Source organism: Scyliorhinus torazame, chromosome 20 (genome assembly GCF_047496885.1).
Source record: "Scyliorhinus torazame isolate Kashiwa2021f chromosome 20, sScyTor2.1, whole genome shotgun sequence".
NCBI classification, from domain to species: domain Eukaryota; kingdom Metazoa; phylum Chordata; class Chondrichthyes; order Carcharhiniformes; family Scyliorhinidae; genus Scyliorhinus; species Scyliorhinus torazame.
The window spans coordinates 63,210,051-63,219,996 of record NC_092726.1 but is presented as its reverse complement, the minus strand read 5'-3'; positions in this window follow the sequence as shown (position 1 = coordinate 63,219,996).

Genomic DNA, 9,946 nt, shown 5'->3' with positions numbered 1-9,946 from the left:
GTGTTCAACTGCACTCTCTCCCTATTCCTAGCCTCGCTATCACGTGGCACCGGCAACAAACCAGAGATGACAACTCTGTCTGTCCTGGCTTTCAACTTCCAGCCTAACTCCCTAAACTTGTTTATTACCTCCACACCCCTTTTCCTACCTATGTCGTTGATCTCTGGGGTTGGGTGATATCTGGGTTTGGTGAAATCCAGGGTTGGGTGATCTCTGGGGTTGGGTGATATCTGGGGTTGGGTGATCTCTGGGATTGGGTAATCTCTGGGTTTGGGTGATATCTAGGGTTGCGTGATATCTGGGGTTGGGTGATATCTGCGTTTGGGTGATATCGGGGATTGGGTGATCTCTGGCATTGGGTGATATCCGGTGTTGGGTGATCTCTGGGGTTGGGTGATATCTGGGTTTGGTGAAATCCAGGCTTGGGTGACCTCTGGGGTTGGGTGATCTCTGGGTTTGGATGAGCTCTGGGTTTGGGTGATATCGGGGGTTGGGTGATATCTGGGGTTGGGTGATCTCTGGGGTAGGGTGATCTCTGGGATTGGGTGATCTCTGGGTTTGGGTGATTTCGGGGGTTGGGTGATATCTGGGGTTGGGTGATATCTGGTGTTGGGTGATATCTGGGGTGGATGATATCTGCGGTTGGGTGATATCGGGGATTGGGTGATCTCTGGCATTGGGTGATATCTGGGGTTGGGTGATATCTGGTGTTGGGTGATATCTGGTGTTGGGTGATATCTGGGGTGGATGATATCTGGGGTTGGGTGATATCGGGGATTGGGTGATCTCTGGCATTGGGTGATATCTGGGGTTGGGTGATATCTGGGGCTGGGTGATCTCTGGGATTGGGTAATCTCTGGGTTTGGGTGATATCTGGGTTGCGTGATATATAGGGTTGGGTGATATCTGCGTTTGGGTGATATCGGGGATTGGGTGATCTCTGGCATTGGGTGGTATCTGGGGTTGGGTGATATCTGGGGTTGAGTGATATCTGTGCTTTGGTGATATCTGGGGTTGGGGGATATCCGGTGTTGGGTGATCTCTGGCATTGGGTGATATCTGGGGTTGGGTGATCTCTGGGGTTGGGTGATCTCTGGGGTTGGGTGATCTCTGGGTTTGGGTGATTTCGGGGGTTGGGTGATATCTGGGGTTGGGTGATATCTGGTGTTGGGTGATATCTGGGGTGGATGATATCTGGGGTTGGGTGATATCGGGGATTGGGTGATCTCTGGCATTGGGTGATATCTGGGGTTGGGTGATATCTGGTGTTGGGTGATATCTGGTGTTGGGTGATATCTGGGGTGGATGATATCTGGGGTTGGGTGATATCGGGGATTGGGTGATCTCTGGCATTGGGTGATATCTGGGGTTGGGTGATATCTGGGGCTGGGTGATCTCTGGGATTGGGTAATCTCTGGGTTTGGGTGATATCTAGGGTTGCGTGATATCTAGGGTTGGGTGATATCTGCGTTTGGGTGATATCGGGGATTGGGTGATCTCTGGCATTGGGTGGTATCTGGGGTTGGGTGATATCTGGGGTCTGTGATATCTGGGGTTGGGTGTTCTCTGGGGTTGGCTGATATCGGGTTTTGCGTGATCTCTGGGGTTGGGTGATATCGGGGGGGGTGATATCTGGAGTTGGGTGATATCAGGGGGGGGGGAAGTGATATCCGGGGGGTGCAGATAGCCGTTATGCGGTGATGTTTTGCGGGGGGCATGAATTCCAGGCTTGGTTCATATCTGAGGGGGGGGGGTGGATATGATATATTAAGAATAATAATCTCTTATTGTCACAAGTATATTTCACTGAAGTCACTGTGAAAAGCCCCTAGCCTCCATAGTCTGGCGGCTGCTCGCATTTTTCTGCATTGTAAGCAAGCTATTTAGCCCACTGATCTAAAGCATCCCATGTTGGGTTGGTTTGGGGGGGTGGGGGTGTCATCGGGCGGGTGATCCCTTGCTGGTGTTAATCAGAGTGATAATATCGAGTGTCATTATATCTGGGGGACTGACATATGAGGGTGCGGTGATATTTAAGGGGGTGATATCCAGTTGGGCGGGGTGACATTTCGCGGGCGGCGGTGATCTCTGGGGAAGGGGCGGCGTTGATATCCAAGAGTAGTGACATCTGCCGGTGGGTGATATCGGGATGGGGGTGATATCGGGGAGAGGGTGATATCGGGGATGGGGTGATATCGGGGAGGGGGTGACATCGGTGTGGGGTTGAAATCGGGGAGTTAGTGATGTCGTGGAGGGGGTGATGTTGGGGAGGGGGTGATATCGGAATGGGTTGATATCGGGGAGGGGGTGATGGGCTAGGAGTGATATCGGTGTGGGGGTGATATTGGGGAGGGTGTGATATCAGGAATAGGGTGATATCGGGGCGGGGGTGATATCGGGAGGGTGATATCGGGGAGGGGGCGATATCGGTGTGGGGATGATATCGGAAAGGGGGTGCTATCGGGGCGAGGGTGATATCGGGTCGGGGTGATATCGGGGCGGGTGTGATATCGGGGAGGGGGTGATATCGGAGTGGGGTGATATTGGGGAGGGGGTGAAATCGGAGTTCGGGTGATATCGGGGTGTCGGTGATATCGGGGAGTGGGTGATATCGGGGAAGGGGCAGATCAGGGTGAGGGTGATATTGGGGCGGGGGTGATAACGGGGAGGGGGTGATATCGGGGTGGGGGTCATATCGGGGCGGGGTGATATCGGGGTGGGGGTGATATCGGGGAGGGGGTGATATCGGGGTGGGGGTAATATCGGGGCGGAAGTGATATCGGGGAGGGGTGATAGCGGGGATGGGTTGATATCAGGGTGGGGGTGATATCGGGGAGATGGTGAATTCGGGGTTGGTGATATCGGCGAGGCGGTACTATCGGGGAGGGGGTGATATCGGGGTGGGGGTGATATCGGGGGGGGGCGATATCGGGGCGTGTGGCAGATCAGGGTGGGGCTGATATCGGGGCGGGGTGATATCGGGGAGGGGGTGACATCGGGGAGGGGGTCAAATCGGGGCGGAGGTGATATCGGGGAGGGGGTGATATCGGGATGGGGGTGAAATCGGGGAGGGGATGGCATCGGGGAGGTGGTGATATCGGCGCGGGGTGATATCGGGAATGTGGTGATATCAGGGAGGGGGTGATATCGGGGTTGGGGTGATATCGGGGCGGGTGTGATATGGGGGAGGGGGTGATATCGGGTTGGGGGTGATATCGGGGCGGGGGTGGCATCGGGGAAAGCGTGATATCGGGGAGGGAGTGATATCGGGGAGGGGATGATCTCGGGGTTGGTGATATCGGGGAGGCGGTGATATCGTGGAGGTGGTGATATCGGGGGGGGGTGATATCGGGGTGTGGGTGATATCGGGAGGGCGATACCGTGGCGTGTGGCAGATCAGTGTGGTGGTGATATCGGGGCGGGGTGATATCGAGGAGGGGGTGACATCGGGGTGGGAGTCATATCGGGGCGGGTTGATATCGGGGGGTGGTGATATCGGGGAGGGGGTGATATCGGGGTGGGGGTGATATCGGGGAGGGGGTGGTATCGGGGAGGTGGTGATATCGGCTCGGGGTGATATCGGGGATTTAGTGATATCAGGGAGGGATGGTATCGGGATGGGGGTGATATCGGGGCTGGTGAGATATCGGGTAGGGGGTGATATCGGGGTGGGGGTGATATCGGGGCGGGCGTGGTATCGGGGAAAGCGTGATATCGGGGAGGGGGTGATATTGGGGAAGTGGTGATATCGGGGAGGGTGTGATATGGGGAAGGCGTGATATCGGGGTGGGGGTGATGAAAAAATGAAAATGAAATGAAAATCGTTTATTGTCACAAGTAGGCTTCAATGAAGTTACTGTGAAAAGCCCCTAGTCGCCATATTCCGGCACCTGTTCGGGGAGGCTGTTACTGGAATTGAACCGTGCTGCTGGCCCGCCTTGGTCTGCTTTCAAAGCCAGCGATTTAGCCCTTTGCTAAACAGGCCCGTGGTGGGGGTGATATCAGGGAGGGGGTGATATCGGGGAGCGGGTGCTATCGGGGAGGGGTTGATATCGGGGGGGGGGGGTTTATTGGGGAGGGGATGTCGGGGAGGGAGTGATATCAGGGTGAGGGTGATATCGGGGAGGGGGTGATATCGGGGACGGGGTAATATCGGGGAGGGGATATCTGGGTTGGGAGAGGGGCAGTGTTCCTGTGTCTATTGAGACACATCAATCCCGAAGACCCCCAATGGGGCCAATGGGCAGCAGAAGCCGCCACTGCGCCTGTGCCAACCCATCCCAGCATGGCCTGCGTGCTTGCGGCAGCCATTTTGTGTTGCCAGGGGTATCCCCGACAGCCATCTTGTGTTGCCAGGGGCGTCTCCCGGCAGCCAACTTGTGTTGCCAGTGGACACACCACGCGACCATCTTCTGTTGCCAGGGGAGACTCCCCACAGCCATTTTGTGTTGCCAGGGGAGACTCCCCGCGACCATCTTGTGTTGCCAGTGGAGATTCCAGGTGGCCATCTTTTCTTGCCTGCGGCGAGGGGACAGCGGCCTCTGGCGGCAGGGCGGGGGGACAGCAGCTGGTGAGCAGTGAGAGCGGGTGGAGCTGAGTCTGTCTCTGTCTGTGTCTCTGTGTCTGTCTCTGTCTGTGCCTCTGTCTGTGTCTGTGTGCTTGTCTGTGTCGCAGCCTCTGTGTCTGTCTGTGTCTCAGTCTCTGTCTGTGTCTCAGTCTCTGTGTCTGTCTGTGTCTCTCTGTACCTCTGTCTGTGTCTCAATCTCTGTCTCTGTCTGGGGCACATTCTGCAGAACAGACTGTGTTTGAGTGTGAGGCACACACCCAGCTGATCGGCAATGGGGGAGTCACACACACACAGCTGCTCGTCAATGGGGGAGTCACACACACCCAGCTGATCGGCAATGGGGGAGGCACACACACCCAGCTGATCTGCATTGGGGGAGTCACACACACCCAGCTGATCTGCATTGGGGGAGTCACACACACCCAGCTGATCGGCAATGGGGCAAGCACACACATCCAGCTGATCGGCATTGGGGGAGTCACACATCCTACTGATTGGCCATGGCGGAGGCACACAACCCGCTGATGGGCAATTGGGCGAAGCACACTTCCAGCTGATCGGCAATGGGAGGAAGCACACCCCCAGCTGTTCGGCAATGGGAGGAAGCACACTCCCAGCTGATCGGCAATGCGGGGAAGCACACACACAGCTGATGGGCCATGAGGGAGTCACACTGAACCAGCTGAACGGCCATGGGGGAGTCACACTGAACCAACTGATCGGCCATGGGGGAGTCACACTGACCAGGTTGATCGGCCATGGGAGAGTCAAACTGAACCAGCTGATCAGCCGTGGGGGAGTCACACAGACCCATCTGATTGGCCATGGAGAAGTCACACTGACAAGGTTGATCGGCCATGGGGGAGTCTCACTGAACCAGCTGACCGGCCATGGGGGAGTCACTCTGACCCAGCTGATCGGCCGTGGGGGAGTCACACAGACCCTGCTGATCGGCCATGGGGGAGTCACACTGAACCTGCTGATCCGCCATGGGGGAGTCACACTGACACAATTGATCGGCCATGGGGGAGTCACACTAACCCAGCTGATCCGCCATGGGGGAGTCACACCGACTGCAGAATGGTAAATCTCTGCCTGTGTCCCTGCCTGTATCTGTCATTCTCTCTCTCTGCCTGTGTTTCTGTCTGTTTCTCTGTCTGTATCTCTGTCTGTGCCTGTGTCTCTGTCTGTTCCTGTGTCCCTGTCTCTGTCTGCGTCTCTGTTTGTGTCTATGTCTCTGTCTGTGTCTCCGCCTGTGTCTCTGTCGCTATCGGTGTCTCTGTCGCTGTCACTGTCTCTGCCGGTGTCTCTTTCTGTGTCTCTGTCTGTGTCTGTCTCTGGCTCTGACTGCGTCTCTGTCTGTGTCTCTGTCTATATCTGTGCCTGTATCTCTGTCTGTGCCTGTGTCGCTGTCTGTGCCTGTGTCCCTGTCTCTGTCGCTGTCGGTGTCTCTGTTTCTGTCGCTGTCTCTGTCTCTGTCTCTTTCTGTGTCTCTGTCTGTATCTCTGTCTGTGTCTCCGTCTATGTCGGTGTCTGTGTCGTTGCCTGTGCCTCTGTGTCTGCCTGTGTTCCTGCATCTGTCTGTGTCTCAGCCTGGGTCTCTGTCTGTGTCTCTGAATCTGACTGCGTTTCTGTCTGTGTCTGTCTTTTTCTCTCTCTCGGTCTGTTTCTGTCTCTGTTTCTGTCTGTCTCTCTGTCTGTGTCTCTGTCTGTGTCTCTGTGTCTGTCTGTGTCTCTGTCTGTGTATCTGCCTGTGTCCCTGTATCTGTCTGTGTCTCAGCCTGGTTCTCTGACTGTGTCTCTGAATCTGACTGCGTTTCTGTCTGTGTCTCTGCCTGTGTCTTTTTCTCTCTCTCGGTCTGTGTCTGTCTGTGTTTCTGTCTGTGTCTCTGTCTGTGCCTGTGCATCTGTGTCTCTGTCTGTGTCTCTGTCTCTGTCTGAGTATGTGTCTGTGTTTCTGCCTGTGTATCTGTCTGTGTTTTTGCCTGTGTCTGTGCCTGTACCTGTGTCTCTGTCTCTTTCTGAGTATCTGTTTGTGTCTGTGTCTTTGTCTGTGTCTCTGTCTGTGATTCTTTCTCTGTCTCTGTCTGTGTCTCTGTCTCCGTCTGTGTCTATGGCTCTGTTTGTGTCTCTGCCTGTGTCTGTGTCTATGCCTGTGTCTCTCTCTCTGTGTCTGTGTCCCTGTTGTGTCTGTGTCTATGTCTCTATCTGTGTCTCTATCCGTGTCTCTGTCTGTGTCTCTGTCTGTATGTCTTTTTCTGTCTGTCTCTGCATTTCTGTCTGTGTCTCTATCTGTGTCACTGCCTCTGTCTCTGTTTGTGTCTGTGTCTGTGTCTCTGTCTGTTTCTGTGTGTGTGTCTCTATCTGTGTCTCAGTCTGTGTCTGTGTCTCTGCCTCTGTCTATGTCTGTGTTTCTGCCTATGTCTCTGTCTGTGTGTGCGTCTCAGCCTCTGTCTGTGTCTATGTCTCTGTCTGTGTCTCTGTCTGTGTCCCTGTCTCTGTCTGTGTCTCTGTCTGTGTCTCTCTGTAACTCTGTCTGTGTCTCTGCCTGTGTCTTTTTCTCTCTCTCGGTCTGTGTCTGTCTGTGTTTCTGTCTGTGTCTCTGTCTGTGCCTGTGCATCTGTGTCTCTGTCTGTGTCTCTGTCTCTGTCTGAGTATGTGTCTGTGTTTCTGCCTGTGTATCTGTCTGTGTTTTTGCCTGTGTCTGTGCCTGTACCTGTGTCTCTGTCTCTTTCTGAGTATCTGTTTGTGTCTGTGTCTTTGTCTGTGTCTCTGTCTGTGATTCTTTCTCTGTCTCTGTCTGTGTCTCTGTCTCCGTCTGTGTCTATGGCTCTGTCTGTGTCTCTGCCTGTGTCTGTGTCTATGCCTGTGTCTCTCTCTCTGTGTCTGTGTCCCTGTTGTGTCTGTGTCTATGTATCTATCTGTGTCTCTATCCGTGTCTCTGTCTGTGTCTCTGTCTGTATGTCTTTTTCTGTCTGTCTCTGCATTTCTGTCTGTGTCTCTATCTGTGTCACTGCCTCTGTCTCTGTTTATGTCTGTGTCTGTGTCTCTGTCTGTTTATGTGTGTGTGTCTCTATCTGTGTCTCAGTCTGTGTCTGTGTCTCTGCCTCTGTCTATGTCTGTGTTTCTGCCTATGTCTCTGTCTGTGTGTGCGTCTCAGCCTCTGTCTGTGTCTATGTCTCTGTCTGTGTCTCTGTCTGTGTCCCTGTCTCTGTCTGTGTCTCTGTCTGTGTCTCTCTGTACCTCTGTCTGTGTCTCTGTGTCTGCCTATGTCTCAGTCTCAGTCTCTGTCTGGGGCACATTCTGCTGCACAGACTGTGTTTAAGTGTGAGACACTCACTCAGCTGATAGGCATTGGGGGAGTCACACACATCCAGCTGATCGGCCATGGTGGAGTCACATACCCAGTTGATCGGCAATGGGGGGAAGTACGCACCCTTCTGATCGGTAATTGGGAGAAGCACACTCCCAGCTGATCGGCAATGCGAGGAAGGACACACCCAGGTGATCGGCAATGCGGGGAAGCACACACCCAGCTGTTGGGAAATGGGGGGCAGGACAGACCCAGATGATCGGCAATTGGGGAAGCACACACGCAGCTGACCGGCAATGGGGGAAGCACACACAATAAGCTGATTGGCCATGGGGGGCTCACACCCACCCACCCATCGTTCCTCCTGGTAATGCAGAATGGTAAATCAGGGTGAGGCTGGCTGGGGATGGTCAGTTTTACCCGCAGTGCGAGGAGAGAGATGCCGTGTGGGCGTGGTTTCCTCTCAGGATTCAATGAATTGAAGAATTGAACTGAAGGGACCTTTCATCACATTCTTCAACTGCTGCCTGAACTGAGTCTGTGCCACGGGGTAAATCGCAGTGTTTGTGCAGCAGCTCAGGAGCTGCAGCATGAAGCCCAATTCCATAACATAATAATCTAACCATACAGAGTAAGACCCTAGAAGCCACATCCGGCTCCATATATAATAAACCATTACCGTTGACCATAACAGGATGAAATTGGCGGAGATAATGAAGAGTAAAATGATGGATTTGCTCCGACTCTCCATCTCTGGGTCTCTGGGACTCTCCACACTGCTGTGAGCCCGGAGTCTCCTGCGGACCCTGCTGCTCAGGACAATGTGTCTGACGGTGAGAACATTGAGCAGCAGAATCATGGCGAATGGAACACACGGGGTTAGAATGTTGTGGAGGAGCTCGATTGGTCCCCAGACCCGAGAGTACTGAACACCCATTGTGACAACACAAAACCAGGGGTCGTTCCCCAGCTGATACCCACCGGTCATCATAAACCCCCAGGAAATGTCCTTCAAACAGCTCAGCACAGCCACTGTTCCCAGAACCACAGCCGCCGTTTTCTCGCTGCAATATTTACTTGTCAGCTTCGGGCAACAAATGGCCACAAATCGATCAAAGGTGAAAGTGACGGTGAACCAGACAGAACAGTCAGTGGCTGCAAAAAGCAGGGCGGCGTGGATATTACACACGGGGATGGACCGCAGGAAATAAAACTGTTCAATAAAAACAATGGGAATGTGTCTCAATATCAGGTCGAGAATAACGACCAGTAGATCCCCCACTGCCATGGCCAACAGGTAACAAGTCACACATTTGGACAGCCCACAGTTTCTTCTCTTCAGGATCACAAATTTGATAAGGTTCACTGTGAGGAAGGGAAATAAACAATGAAATTATACATCACCCTGGGAAAGACGTCACAAGTATGGTCCACGTGGTGTTGAGGAAGTCAAATAAATATATACACATACACACATACACACACAGACAGCAACACACTCATACACATAGAACATAGAACATAGAACGATACAGCGCAGTACAGGCCCTTCAGCCCATGATGTTGCACCGAAACAAAAGCAATCTAACCTACACTATGCCATTATCATCCATATGCTTATCCAATAAACTTTTAAATGCCCTCAATGTTGGCGAGTTCACTACTGCTGCCGGTAGGGCATTCCACGGCCTCACCACTCTTTGCGTAAAGAACCTACCTCTGACCTCTGTCCTGTATCTATTACCCCTCAGTTTAAAGCTATGTCCCCTCGTGCCAGCCATTTCCATCCGTGGGAGAAGGCTCTCACTGTCCACCCTCTCTAACCCCCTGATTATTTTGTATGCCTCTATTAAGTCTCCTTTTAACCTTCTTCTCTCCAACGAAAACAACCTCCAGTCCATCAGCCTTTCCTCATAAGATTTTCCCTCCATACCAGGCAACATCCTGGTAAATCTCCTCTGCACCCGCTCCAAAGCCTCCACGTCCTTCCTATAATGCGGTGACCAGAACTGTACGCAATACTCAAAATGCGGCCGTACCAGAGTTTTGTACAGCTGCAACATGAC